The sequence below is a fragment of the Lissotriton helveticus genome, chromosome 8 (genome assembly GCF_964261635.1).
Source record: "Lissotriton helveticus chromosome 8, aLisHel1.1, whole genome shotgun sequence".
In the NCBI taxonomy this organism is placed as follows: Eukaryota; Metazoa; Chordata; class Amphibia; order Caudata; family Salamandridae; genus Lissotriton; species Lissotriton helveticus.
In genome coordinates this window covers 1,342,428,684-1,342,443,517 of record NC_136069.1, presented here as the reverse complement: position 1 = coordinate 1,342,443,517, position 14,834 = coordinate 1,342,428,684, and the positions used below count along the sequence as shown (strand labels likewise).

General features: G+C 42.1%; 1 protein-coding gene across 1 annotated transcript in view; it reads right to left on the bottom strand.

The window, feature by feature from the left end:
- DPT (dermatopontin) overlaps positions 1-14,834 on the bottom strand; it is a 411,947-nt gene that overhangs the window by 108,527 nt on the left and 288,586 nt on the right. The window lies entirely within an intron of this gene.

Below are 14,834 nucleotides of genomic sequence, written 5' to 3'. Positions count from 1 at the left end.
GCGTGACGCTAAGCAAGATGGTGCACCTGCGCTGGAAAGAGAGTGGAAGACTGCCATATCATAGTAGATATGGCTCTTTCCTGCTCTCACACAACGCAGCAACTTTGGCTGCTGCTGTGTGTTTTTGTGACACCTTTGTAAATACGAGCTAAAGTCGTTTTCCAAAGCTCATGTTCTCCCCCTGGGATATCTTGGCGCTAATATCAATTGCTCATTTTATCGACTACAGTAGGATAAAAGGCTGAGTGGATTCAACTCGATTCGAACCTTTGGTCAAATAAAGGTACCTGCAGTGAATGATCATGTGTGGTGTTCCTGAAGCCTAAAAAAGAAGCGTCCTCTTATATAAACACAAGCGATTCCCGTTGTCAATGCTTGTTTGTCAAAGTCCTCTAGAAGCTTCTGGATTTAGTGTTTCAGTCATCATGAAATAAACCAGATGTAGGTGACGTTTGATTTAAAAACAATCACATTAAGTTAATCGCCGTTTTCTAAATTGTATTAGGTTTAACACGCTACATGTCTCTTTTATTGCCTTCCAACAGCGTGACGAAGGGCCTCGCGCGCTCGCGATCATAAACTGCAGCAGTTATCGAGTTCTGGAATCAAGAGTGATCGATGCTGTTTAATCAGGCCCGGCTGCTCCCAGCGAACCAGCATGCCTACGGGGACAGATGACTTCTAACGTGGGCTGTGCCCTGAAATGGACAGGCAGAGCAAGCACACCAAATCCAAGCAACTCTCTTATTATTTGTAGTTTTATCTGATCATCTTAGCATGACTTCATTGTTTGACCACCAGATGCATTCTAATCGTATTTATTCTTATAGTCATGTATATGTGTATTTATTTATTTGGCTCTTGTACATAATGTGTATTGTAAATAATCCCAGTTAAAATAGAGTGTTTTCTGATGATTAGGTTGCTCAGCGCTCAGGGGCGGCTCCTCCGCTAAGGCGCAGGACTGTCGCCGCACTGCTCTCAGAGCAGGGAAAATGAAATGCTATAACGTCGTTATTAGCATTTTATTTTTCATAGGTTCCGGGCTGCGTTAGGGGGAGGCGGCATTGGTGGCACAGGGGGAGGAGTGGTTTGCACACTTCAAGTGCGCATGACTGTTTGGCTGGCCGTCTTGGACCGGACAAACATTCATGCGTACTTTGCATGTTCCCCCACCAGGCTGTAATTCACAGCCTGGTGGGGAACATTCACAGGCTTCCCATCCAGGGCCGGACTGGCTATCGGGCGTTATGGAATTCTGCTGACCTGAGGGCTGATTTCGTTGATGGGGACCTGCGTGTACTGAACGAAATTTGTTTTCCTTTAATTATTTCGAGGTACACGCAGGTCTCCATGAACAAAATCAGCCCTCACTGCAGTGAACTCTGCCCCCAGCTCGGCAGAATTCCAAAATGCCCGGTAGTCAGTCCGGTCCTGTTCCCATCCCCATCTGAGCGCCGAGCCACAGCTCACAGACGGCTCATAACGCAGCATTGCAGTGTTGTGATTGGCTTAGGGGAGCCTGTGTGCTTCCTGGACTCGCCAGAGAAGCGAAGAGACAACGGTGGATAGACGGCAGCGGTGCGGAGGTAAGTGGTATTTTTCATTTTTTATTTTGCCCCCCCGCCCATCTACCCCTGTTCCCTGCCAGCTGCTACTGTCATCACTTAAGTCATAGTTCTGCCTGTTTTTAGGTCTTGCCTACCGCCAGCTGTAGCATAGAGACCCTGTTACCAATACACATTATCATACGTATATGCATAGTTTCATAAACAACAAAAGGTACCAGAGGGTCTCGAAGGGTGTGCCCACAAAGAACATAGAGCCAACCTATCCCTACAAACCAACGTGATGCAACACAGAACATTCTCAACAAGATGAGGAAAATACCCATCAGTCACCATACGGATCCGCCCTTCATCATTTGGGATTTTATCCGTACCACCTGTCTGAGAAGCTCGGTGCCACACTAAGAGGTCAACCCGGTGGTAAGGGGGTTCCTCAAAAGATAATGGCAGTGACAGTGTGGTAGACCACTCGATGTTGGTAAGTGGCCCTAGATATGGGACTGGGGTGTGCAGTGCTGGAAAAAGTGATAGAGTGAAAGAAACCAATAAAACAGTGTATTTACAATTGGTTTGAATAGGCACTTGAAAAAAGGTTTATTCGGTGTTTGCCTAACATACCAAAAGTATAAAATCAATACAACCTAAGGCCGTCTCATAAGGTAGACTGCTCTAGGTCAGGATAGGTCAACTAGTTTCTGCAATACTGGGACTGTTGTTCCCTTGCATTCATCAGGACCAATATAGATAAAAACTACTGCACCCAGTCGGCCAGGACGCCGGCACGGAGTACCGACGGAGAGAGCGGTGCTTCATCTTCCCCTGAGCCGCTGCCAGGTGGGGTGAGGTCAGTCAACCTTACAGATCTAGTGATCAACACAGACTGTAAGGGCATCGGGAGCGTTCAGGTGACTTTTTGCACTTGTACTGTTATCCTGGTGTCACCCGTCACTTTATTTTTAATCCACTTGGTGCAGTAGTTTTTAGGGCCACTTACCAACATCGAGTGGTCTACCACACTGTCACTGCCATTATCTTTTGAGGAACCCCCTTACCACCGGGTTGACCTCTTAGTGTGGCACCGAGCTTCTCAGACGGGTGGTACGGATAAAATCCCAAATGATGAAGGGCGGATCCGTATGGTGACTGATGGGTATTTTCCTCATCTTGTTGAGAATTTTCTGTGTTGCATCACGTTGGTTTGTAGGGATAGGTTGGCTCTATGTTCTTTGTGGGCACACCCTTCGAGACCCTCTGGTACCTTTTGTTGTTTATATGCCTTTTGGGGATTGTACCCAGAGCGAGGTCTGTAAACTTCCCCTAGGTCCCCCCCTACCGTAGTGTTTTTGTTATGCATAGTTTCATACATACTGTACAGAAGATTGGGATTTTGGCCAGCCCCATGCTGCCATTCTCTGTTGGCATTGTTTTATAAACTTGCCATTGGCCGGGTGGATAGTCCATAAAGCCATGGCATTTCGTGGAAGGTTGCATTGGCTTTAATTAGCCCCTGTGGTAACCTCTCCACTTTGATGCCGCCTGCAGGGATTCCGTCTGTGTCAAGGCAGATCCAGCTGCATCCTCCCACATGAGATATAAGTTACCTGTAAAGCGCATTATTTGGAAAGTCAGAAAGCATCAAGTCAATGTAAGAGGCAGAGAATGGACCTGTGGAGGCTTGGCACACATTAGGGCAGTGATGCGGTAAGGAAAGAGGTAACGCAGGAAGGTTTCCATGGCTATAGAGGCAAAGTCAACAATGAACAACTTGCCAAGTAAATTTCATGTCTATCAGTTGTCTATCAATTCACACTTGGCTTTACTTCCTTCACGTTTGTTTTTTATTTTTGTCCCTCAGTGCCCTCGCACTTGTTTAGTTTGTATATCTGTACCTTGTTTTCTCTATTATCTTTTTGCACTGGAGTGATTGATTGTGCTTCGCCAATGCATAAGGGTTTTACCCTGCTTATCCTTGCGTTCCTCATTGCCTTTCATTTTGGAGAGGGAGGACCATAAACAACTAGTCCCATGCATATGTGGGGAGGCAGTTTCCTTCAGCAGTGATCTCATTACCTGATATGTTTTCTAGTGTATGGCCTGCAGAGGTCACTCAATCAAGTCCTTTGATTTAATTCACAGATTGCACGCCGTACGTTTGGATCATAAATTCAAAACTCCGGCTCCAGTTGAGCCCAATTCGGATCTTTTGTTTTCCACTTATCCCCTTACTTCCCATCTGTGGATTTTACACCCAACCCCCTTTCTTCCCCTCTGTGTATACTCTTGGAAGATGGTTTCCATTATTATTTCCAAGCTATATTAGCGAGGAAGTTTGAGACTGACATTGAAGACCTGCTGTGCAATAAACAAACTTTTGACACTGTCCCTCCCACTTTTAGAACCCCACCACTTACCCTACCTCCCCTTACCCACCACAGTGCAGGATGTGGTTCCCGCTGTCCCCTTTCTGCTGAAAACTATCTGGTATGGCCTTGCTGGTATTTTGGCTCTTCCAGTGCTTGTTGAATTCACAACCACTGGCTAAGCAAAACTATTCCAAAATGGGCACTATACATGCACGTGCTTATATGACAGTCATCTTGGGATTTTTTTAGCTCGAGCTCAGCTAAGCAGTGCTTGTGTTGTCTCTTCAAAACATGTTGTATACACTTTGTGGGCTTACAGCCAACCCATTGCCTTTTTATTCGTCCTTTTGACTCGCCTTAAAAAATGCGTGTTTGATAGTGGTGAATCCTGTGTCTTTGTCCCTCCTTTTTGTGTTTTGTTTACCCCCACGGAGCACCACCGAAGTACTGGTACCTTTACACATCTGTGTTTATGTATTTGTTTTGTGCGACTATTTTTTCTTCGCTTCCTTCCTGTGTTTGCTATTGCCACTTTTGTTTGTGTTCCTCATCCTTTATGTTATAAGGTGAGCGTGTGCTTGCAATTATTTTTTTTATAAGTGAAGCCTGGGAAACGTGATGTATTACAAGCAAAGAAACAATTCTCTTTAAAGCATGCACCCACAGCAAATGTGATTCGAAATAGAACATCTTCCTAGGTTGAGCAAAACACGCACTTAAATGCGTTTGAGTCTCAGCAGTTTGCTCCCGGCCTATTCCTCTGAATGGCCAATGCATGCCCCTTTAACAATCCTCATGCCCCGTGCTTCTCATTGCCTTTAACTCTGCCCTGTTTAATTTCATCGTCAGCCATAGCTGGAAAAGGCCAGCTGTTATGCTTCATTGGGAGGAGCTGCGATGTGGGTGCTGTGCAGGCGCGCTTTCTCGTCAATCCCCCGTGCCACCCGGGTTGTGAGCAGGAGTTTTGTGGCACCTCACTGTAAACCTCACTCCGAAGTTCTACTCTGGTACAAGGGCCTCCGGTGTTCTCGCCTCACTTCACCTTGCTTCTGGATAGGGGTGTTTTACATGAGCACCAGTTACATTAATATCACAGAAGTACACTTTATTCTTTTTTTAAGGCAGGGGTGATTAAGTGATTTGCCAAGAATAACAGGATGCTGAGGTGATGCCGAGACTAGAACCTGGTTCCCTAGTTCGTAATTTAGCATCTTTTGCATAGCGTCATATCTTTTTTTCCCCCTCCCACCCACTCCTCAATACAGGTTTTCGCATGATTAACCATTAGTTGTTGCTACAGCATGCTCTATTGTGATGCACGTTGTGCACATTATACTCGTTTAAATATAGCGCGAATGGCCTGAGGCCATTACAGACTTTTACAAGAGAGACACATTGTGTTAAACTTTATTTTTAGACTTTTAATTGTTCTGAGGTAAATAAAATAAGTCCTTTCTAAGTACCACCCAAAAAAATTCTAGGGAATTACACTGTGATAGCAAGTACAAAGAGCTCCAATACTTTGCCGTCCAGTTTGAGCTATATAAAACTGCAGTGATATCAAACTTTCACAAGTGGCCAGCTCAACTACTAATCCACTTTCTTCATCTACTTGTAAGTCACCAGCCTGTTGCATCATTGCTACTTTTCGGCTTTGGCAGTTCGAAATGCTAAAAGGCCAGGACTTGATGAGAAGGTTTCATTTGGATCTGGGGCCCCTGTTAGGACTGGAGGACATCGGAGTGCACAAGGTGCACAATTATGCGTCAGCAGCCTTTTTCTTTGCTTTTTCTTCTTTAGATTCTGATCCTTTTCCTACATTTATTATGGGAGCCAAGGACTGAAAGTGTCAGTTACAGATGAAAACCTGGCCACTCAAGTATAAATTTGGTAAAACTTGAGATCTCTGATTACATGTGCTTTGCGCACAGCGTGGGTTGTCAGATCATTCTATATTAGTGGAACTTGATTGTCCAATCCTTGGGTTTGGTTTCCTATCACAAATCATCAATTTCTGAGCTCGACTGATTCAACTACACTGAGACTACAGCTCCCAGAACTCACCAATTAGTTAAATGAAATCACAAACCTGAAAATAAGTCATCATAGATGACTGAGTTAGCTGGCACTCCAGCACAGCCTTCAATTACAAATGCATTTACATAGCGCTTTGTACCCCCTTGAAAAGGCACAGAAGTGCTTTCATTGTATGCCTGAGAGCTTATTAATAGACATAACTTGAGTGCTGTTTTTTTTTTTTGCAGTTGTATATAGTGTGAGCTCGACCCAAAGGTATTGGAGCGCTTTACTTGAGCACCAGTTACCCAGTGGCAAGAGTAGTACATAAGGGCACCTCGGCTGTAAATAATGTTTCAGATTCTAGGAATAGTTCGACTTACTTAAGCGCCAAAATTAAAGCACCCATGGGGATGACTAGATGGCAGCTTGTTGTGTAGCTCGTAATCTTCCTTGAGGGTGCCATTGCGCAAAAACTGACCATATGGCAAATTGCCTTTAAGGTTCCAGGGAGGAAACTTTTGTAATGCAAAGCTTATTTTCATCTGTTGATTGAGTGTGCAAAGTAGTAATTAAACCAGCCTCAGAGGGTCTGACCTCAACATCCAAAAAAGTGAGACTTGCTTTGCTGTAGGACAAGCTAAATTTATTGCTGGGGGTCCTGTTGTTCAACCAGGTGTAGAATTCCATGAGGGCTGCTTCATTCCCATTCCAAATGCACCAAATGTCATCGATGTATCAATACCATTGTGCTATATGGTCAAGGAAGGGATTATTGTTGTAGATGTATTTGTCTTCATATCTTGCCATGTACAACACTATCAATTGTGTAGCAAATGGCACAACCCGTCGCTGTCCCCTTGATTTGTAGAAAAAAATCATCCTCAAATTTGAAAAAATTCTTGCGTTAGAATCTGGGAACTTGCAGCATAGTTTCAATGAACGCCTGTTTTAACATTACAGGCGCAAAGAGAATCACAGCAGATTTAAAAAGAGGAAGAATGACACATTGAAATACATAAGGCGAGTGAATTTATTGCAACATGGAATTATTGTTTAAAATAATTGTGTCCGCGTTTATTTAGAGCTTATATCACAGCACGAACATGAGATAGTTAGAACGATCCCCGGTCCCGTTTTGATTAACTAGATAAGCTCACCACTCGATTTTTAAATTAGAGTAACTAACGTCCTGTTGCACTCCTTCCACAGGAATACTTTCTGAAAGCATCAACATGGGATACACATCTCATCGAACAGGCCTCATGCTTGCTTGATAAAGAAAAAAAGAAAAATGCTACTGTTAACCGATTGAGTACAAGAAAAATATGCCTCAGTAATGGAATGTATTGTGGATCAAATTAATGGGGATGTCAAAGTTGATAAATTTTTAATACACTACTCTATATTACCTTTCACAGAACCGACCAAGTCCCGGTCCTGAGGAGAACCCCTAAAATTGCTGTGGGTTTGAACAGCGTTGGCCTATGCCTCTGGGGAAAGGATATCCGCAATTAAATCGACAGTGTTTGGGAGAGATTTATAACACATCGACTTCCTTAATAAAAACCTTTGGAGCTAGCGGACCCAGGGCAGGACACAGTATGTTAAGCAACAAGAATGGAATACTCCTCCAGGTGTTAGTATGTTTTGAATGAAGGACTGGTCTAAGAATGGTCACTCACACTGCGGTTTTTCATAAGAGATCTTGTTTTTTGTCATTATATGTTTTTTTGTATTGTGGCAATGTTAAATGTGTTTTCATGTGTACATTTGAATTCTTCTTTTTTTTTTAAAGTTTTTCCCTTCACAAAGACATGTAATAATGTAGTATAAAACTTTAGAATAAATAAAGAAGAAAAGTGAAATAAATCACAAGGGCTAATGAAATAAGTTTATTGGTCCCTTTGTTATGAGTAAGTAAAACAAACATTTGGCAACTAGATACTTTATTATAAACTTTCTAAAAGTGGCATTTGCAAATTTCTAATCAAATCAAAATACAACTGAAGGGGCTTAACGCCGCCTTGTAAATAACTAAAGGACTTACGCCACCAGAAAGTTGCAAAAAGTGACGTTCTGGTGGCATTAACTCCTAGTAAATATGACCTAGGGTGTCTCATATATATCCTCCAAAGTACATTCTCCATTGTTTGATAGAAGATCGAGGTGTGGAGTCTTCCTGCAGAGGAAGGGACCTGACAGTTCCTTTTTGAGCCCCATTCATTGCCAGGACTTCAGGCTACACACCAGTTGTGTCGTAGGCAGGACGAAACAGGTCGACAGTTTCTTCAGGAGGAACTTGTCCGTATTTTGCTTCTGAGGCCTGAAGAAGGCTCAGGACATGTTCGCCCTACTCAGAATTTACCTATCAGTGGTATGGAGCAGGAGGCAGATACTACTAAAGTATATTAAATAAGAGAACAAAATGTTTAAATGCAGTGAAACGCGCAGTATATTTAAAAAAAGCCTACAGCTTCTAAAGGGTTAAAATCAGTTGTCGAAGTGAACTACAAAAAGTATGGGAACTGTGATGCTGCACGCAAATGGGGGTGGGGTGAATGAATGTGGGGGCAGGGTCGAAGGAGGGGCTAAAAAAACAAATATTCTGTATCTTTTTTCAATCTTTCAACGTCAGGTAACTGCATATAAAATAAAGCACAACTTAAATTAAAAATAAATGCAAGTCAAGTTAATGAGTGGGAATGCACTATTGTACATTATGAACCCTGTATTAGTTAATGCACTGCACAATTCTGTGTCTATAATCAGAAAGCCCCAGAACTGAACACTGCTTGGTGCAGTGGAGAATAGTGACTTGTGCATGTTTAGTGCTGCGAGGTCCCCAAATGTGGCATAAAGCATTGTGAATATGTGAATCATGATTGCATTACACATACTAGAAGATAGACTGCTATAAATTTGCAAAAAGGTTTAAAATTCCAAAATATATATTTTAGTTGTGATGTGCACACACAGTTGATAACTCCCTTGCAATATCACATAAAAGACTAACCGCCTGATTCATCAAGCTAAATTGCACTCGCAAAGGGCAAGATTCTCAGAATCTTGCCTTTTGCGAGTGCAATTTTTGCATTTGGGATTCATCATCCCAAATGCAAAATTCGCTATTTAAGAATTCGCACATTTGCGAAGAATTGAATTTAAGGAATCTCTATTTGAGATTCCTTAAATGCAATTCATGAAGCATTTTAAAATTGCGAAAATGCAATTTTGGGCCGCTATTTACCGAGAGCTTAGACCTCTCGGTAAATAGCAAAAACTTAGAAAAATGCTTTTAAAAGCATTTTTCTAAGTTGCATGTTGTACACACACATGTCCTTTGGACATGTGTGTGCGCAACACCTGTTTCAATTTGCATTTAAGGGGTGCTACAGGGTGTCCTTTGGACACCCCTGGCACCCTTTAAATCGCTATCTTATTTGCGAGTAGCAAATTGCTAATCGCAAATAAGGAATACTCCCCATTCATTCCTATGGGCCTTTTGGCCCATAGGAATGAATGGGGAGTTATTCCTTATTTGCGATTAGCAATTTGCTACTCGCAAATAAGGAATGTGTAGGAATCGCTATTTATTTAGCAATTCCTACATGAATACCGTTTTGCGAGTCCTTAATAGCGATTCGCTATGATTCGCTATTAGGGGCTCGCAAAACGGCCCGTTGATGAATAAGGCTGTAAATCTGTGTTATCAGGAAGCTTCAAATGATTCCATCAATTAAAGCTAATACTGGCTTCAGAGCCCCCTTTACAATTGCAGATTAAGAAGTTGTGCACATTTGCATTTCTTTAAGGCAAAGAGGCGCCCTGGCAAGATGGCTTATTTAGAGGTCTGCCCCTCCCTCGGTTTCACAGCACAGGAGACTCCCTGCCTTACACTTCAGTTGAAGCATTTCAGCTCTTGGAATAACCGTCCCGGCATGGTTACCTTTTCATAAAAAAAAGAAGGGGAATTAACTTTTTTTAAATAAAGAAGTATGGGCCCGGCGTGCCCCTCAGATCCCGTCCACTTCGACCACTGGGTAAAACGGCTATTTATTGAGTGGAAAAACTCGATGCAAATTGCATTAGAGCTGGGTACTCTCAGAGTTTTTGAGTCAGATTTACTGATAAGGGAAAATAACATGGAAAGGCTGTGAATGCGTGCACAACAGCTAGTGTAAACCACTGTCAGGAGTTTTTCCCTCTGCTGTGAGTAGCCACGAGGCACAAACGGTCTACCTTTTTGGCATCTGTGCAAGGAGCTAGATGAAACAATAAGAGTTGGTTGGTGCTGGAGTACACTTTGTGTCACCATGTGAGACAGTGGGAAGACAGATAGGCAGATTCGATAGGCCTGATGTTCATTTTCTTTTCTATTTTACTGTGTCTTGCTACTGGGTAAGCACTACAGTACACAAACCTAAGGGTGTCTATACTTAGCTACAAAAAGTGTCATGTGTAACATAGACTCTGTGCATCATGTATGAAGAGGATATGCCTAATTCTGATCAGGGCCGGACCAGGAATGCAAACCAGCCTTGGCAATTGAGTCGGGCCAGGCATGGGGGGGACAGGGGGGGAGGGTAAGTGGAAAACACTGCAGCTGCCGATATTGCTACTATGCTGCAAAACCGACCCCGGTAATTAAAACAGCCCCCCAGGGGTCCAAAACTGGCGCCCACCCTGGCAGCCCACTGGTGAAACGCATGGTGCCCGCTACAGCCAGTCTGGCCGTGTATATGATGAACCCCATCTTTTCTACATTTTTGCAATTATTGATGCCATTTTAAGATTTTGTACTTTTACAGGGTTTCCAATAGGTCTGGCTTGAGTAGAATGGAAGCCTAATTGTCATTACATAAAAGTACCAGTTGAAAAACGTGGTTAAATAAGTGTTCTCAGTTGCATATCCCACGCATTCAGGAGGCCACTCCCTGCAAATACCATGTTGTCGAGGAAGAGAAAAAGAGAGAGTCTGCTAAAGAAGAGAGAGTGATTTATGTAACTGAAAGCTGCTTTAATTAAGTCTTCCTCTGCTGCAGAACATGCAATCTATTTGCCTTTTTTTTTTTAAGAGAAAGACAACATCAGTTCCTAAATGGCACTGTTTGTGGTAGCTGGCTTATTTAATGCCTTCTGGGCAGTTAAGTGGCTAGGCGACATTTAGCACCAGGTAAACTTTTAGTTTTCAATGTACTCAGACGATAACGTGACAATTGCAGTGGTGTCAATGTTTAGTTCCGCATATATTTGTCTGTAGCCATATGGCCTGCTAATGTTAGACGCCTGAGGTGCCTAGATACTATCTGTAGTTCATGCTGCTGAAGATCACACGCCCTCTTCAGTAGCCAATATTGACTTTGACTAAAGTGAACATCAGAAATATTGTCACCCTGAGACCATTCGAAGGGACACAGTAATGGGTAACTAGCTTCTTTAGTGCAGTTCCAATTAACAGCATCGAAACGGGTTCACTTATGATCAGTAGAAGTAGTTAGACTTTATTTCGGCAACCAAATGCCTTAAAAAGTATAAACAGCCAAATAAATATAGACAAAACAAGAGACATATAAAATAGACATCATTACATCTGATATAGGAACCAAAGCTAAACAGCAATATGCATAAAAGGGTTAAGACCCAATAGATATAAAAAAGTCATATAATTAGCAAATTCTCGTCCTAATAAGATAAAATCATTAACATATAGGGGCATTCCTCCTAATACCACACATGCGCCCTAACAATGTGGCACAAGCACAAGCATATAAAGTGGATGGGTCAGATCTCCTAGTCCTGTGGGTAACCAAATGACTCCATGTGCCCAGTACCCTGATTAGTATAATTCAATATCCTTTTATGGAAGGGCACATTTTGTAAGAATGGCTGGAAACGGCTTTAACTATTTGAAAGCCCTACAGCAGTCTTATAGAGAGCAGCAAAAGACAGCCATTCCAAGCAAATGTTTTTTTTTCTACTGATAGTCTCTTCAAGAATGGGAAGTGCTGGCATTCTGGAGGAATCCCAGTAGCACTAAGAAAGACCGAAAAAGGCAAGATAATGGGTTGGACTATGGTCAATCCTTTGATCCCAGCACCTACCAAGTAGTAAGAGCCCTCCGGTGGGCGATATCGCGTGGCCTTGTCACAAAGTGTGGCATGGCCCCTTTAAAGATGGGGGCATGGAGGAGTGTGGCCCATGTTGCCATCTGCTCCTTCTACCACCACCAGCCCATCATTTGGGTCGCCTGCCAGGGATACCACCAGCTTTTACCTACCCACTACACTCCCTTTTTGATGGTGTGCAGATGTGATCTATTGTTGTTTTGACTACAGGATGCCAGTGAGATAGTCATGTGCAACAAGTTACGTTTTTACATCAGGGACTATTATACACTAATTACTCTGGGTCTGCATGCAGTTTTTCTCCTTTACAGTCATAAGGATAGAAGGGTTCCCACAATGCTTTGGATGGCCAACCCAGGCATCAAGATCTGGCCACAAGGGTGCCAACAATTAAGAGCTTTATCTCATCAGACTTGTTTCCTTGTGTGAGCTCATCGGGAAAGTTGGTTTTGGACAGCTATAGATTGAAAGTGGAGTCAAAAAGAAAATGGGTCGACCATCCTGGAATGGCAAACAGTTATAGTACAATGAACCAACAATTTAGGTAAAGATATAAAAAATAAAAAATGTAGGTTATTGGCACAATATATTTACCATACACATTAATGGTTGCACACCAATTGTCGATTTCAAAATAATTATTTGGGTTACTTGATGTTTGAATGTCAATAATGTTGTAGACACCGGTCCTACGGTGGGCCATCACAGTGACTCAGTAACACTTAATCAAATCTGGTTAGCTAATTACTGCGGCCTACCTTTTAGCATATTTTATCTTGAGAAAAGTTGCAGTTAATCTTCTCAATATGCTCTAGATAATTGGGTTCAAAGAGGACTAAACAATTTGTTCCAAGCAACTATATGAGGCACTGATAGTTAATGTAACCTTTTGGTTGTGCGCCATATAAATCCGACGTTGTGATGATCTGACCAGTCAATAGTGCCATACACAATTCAGCTACTTAAAGATCTTCAAAACAGCCCTTTAGACAAGATGATTTAGGGCCGGATGTACAAAACAAAACAAAACAAAACAAAATGTATGGTCGCAAACACTCCAATTCAGTGTTTGAGACTAGGAAAATAGTGTTGACCGTGTTCAAAACATACTTTAAGAGTCAGTGAAGTGTTACCAACTCCAAACACGGGATTGCTACTGGATATCGATTCTGTATTTTGGAATTGGTTAATTTTGGGCATCCTTTCCAAATACTGATTCGGTATCATTGGTATCAAAGGTTTGTGACAAGAATTCTGCTCACAAAGCATTGAAAAGTTACAGTCTGCCATGTTGGGGTGGTAATTTATTCACAAAAACGAAGGGGTCCCCTTTGGGAAAGGTTTCAGGGTGAGTAAGGAGTGCTCCCAGAGACCAAGTCCAATTTGCACTGAAACTTAGAAAAAAAGAAACTTTTCTGAAAAGCAGCACTGTTTCCTTTAAGGAAATTGGACTCTTTTAAAATAAAATCCTATTTAAAATCAATCACAGTCAGGGTTGTCTGCTGAACCTTGCAAGGCTTCCATTCTTGAGATATTGACCAATCGGAGTGAGTCACAATTTGCACCAACCCAATTATTATTAGTTAGGTATATGAAAGAACAACACTATTCGTAAATAGGTCGATTTGCAAGATAATTGCTGGTTACGAATAGTCTGGCTGCAAATTGGGACTGTTTTTTGCCACCAGAAAAATAGTACATCTGGCCATCACTGAGTAAAAGCTGTCTGGCATTCAAGTTAATCTGAGTGCATGTCTGTTTTTAAAGATCTGGGAGAGACCGCTTTAACGGTTTCATGGTATTGAGTTTCGCCATTGATTACTGGAAGGGTTATTCATCACATTCACCAGCCAGTTGTTGACTGTTCCAGTTATTTATGATGTATAAAGTGTTGCAATGGCACAATTACTTTCATTGCGAGAAGTGAATGCAGTACATATGCAGAGGGGTATCCTCTTCGTTTTTTGTGACTGTTTTTTGTTTGCTAAATTGGGATAACGTTTTCAGGAATCTACTGCGCTTTTCTTTTTTTTACTAGCTAGTGTGATTAAGTGTGCTGTTAAAATTGGTTCACATGTAAACAAACAGAGAACGTAGCTTTTTGTTTTAACAGTATATGAGCCTTTGGTGTTTGGTGGGTCTTTCTCAAGAGTATTTAAGAATGCTTAAAGAGGTTGGGAGGCTAGTAAAGACGTTTTGATGGATGAAAGACTGGCCTCTGGTGAATTGGAAATGCCTTGTCATGTTAGTTCACAGAAAAGCTAATAGACTGGGGCAGACTCATGCCTGATTCTGACATACAACTTGCTCCTTTACAGTTTTACCTTCAAGGTATGCAGAAGTGGGGTTAAGAATAGTAAATCCGTACTTACCCATATACATTTACCTTCTCGATATTTTGGTCCTTGATATTTTGTCTGCGATATTATGCAAACAGTATGTGATACCCACCTTGAGAATCAATGCCATAAACACCTCTTTGTCCTCGTAAAATATAACGGAAAGGTCTATGAACACCAATCTTCCTTTATTTCTGATCTTCAGACTCCTGGTCTACAAACCATTGACTCTATTCCCTTTCTTGTAGAACGTTTGCTTTACCATGAGTTATCCCTTTCAGATCTCATATCGGGAGTATATTGAGCTAGGTCTCAGCCGTTCTCTTAGCTCACATTGACTTTTAAGATCTAAAAATCTTGCGTGTGGTGTTGGCTGCAGGCAGGTCCCCTGCCAATTTCACTCTTACTAAGGACCGTTTT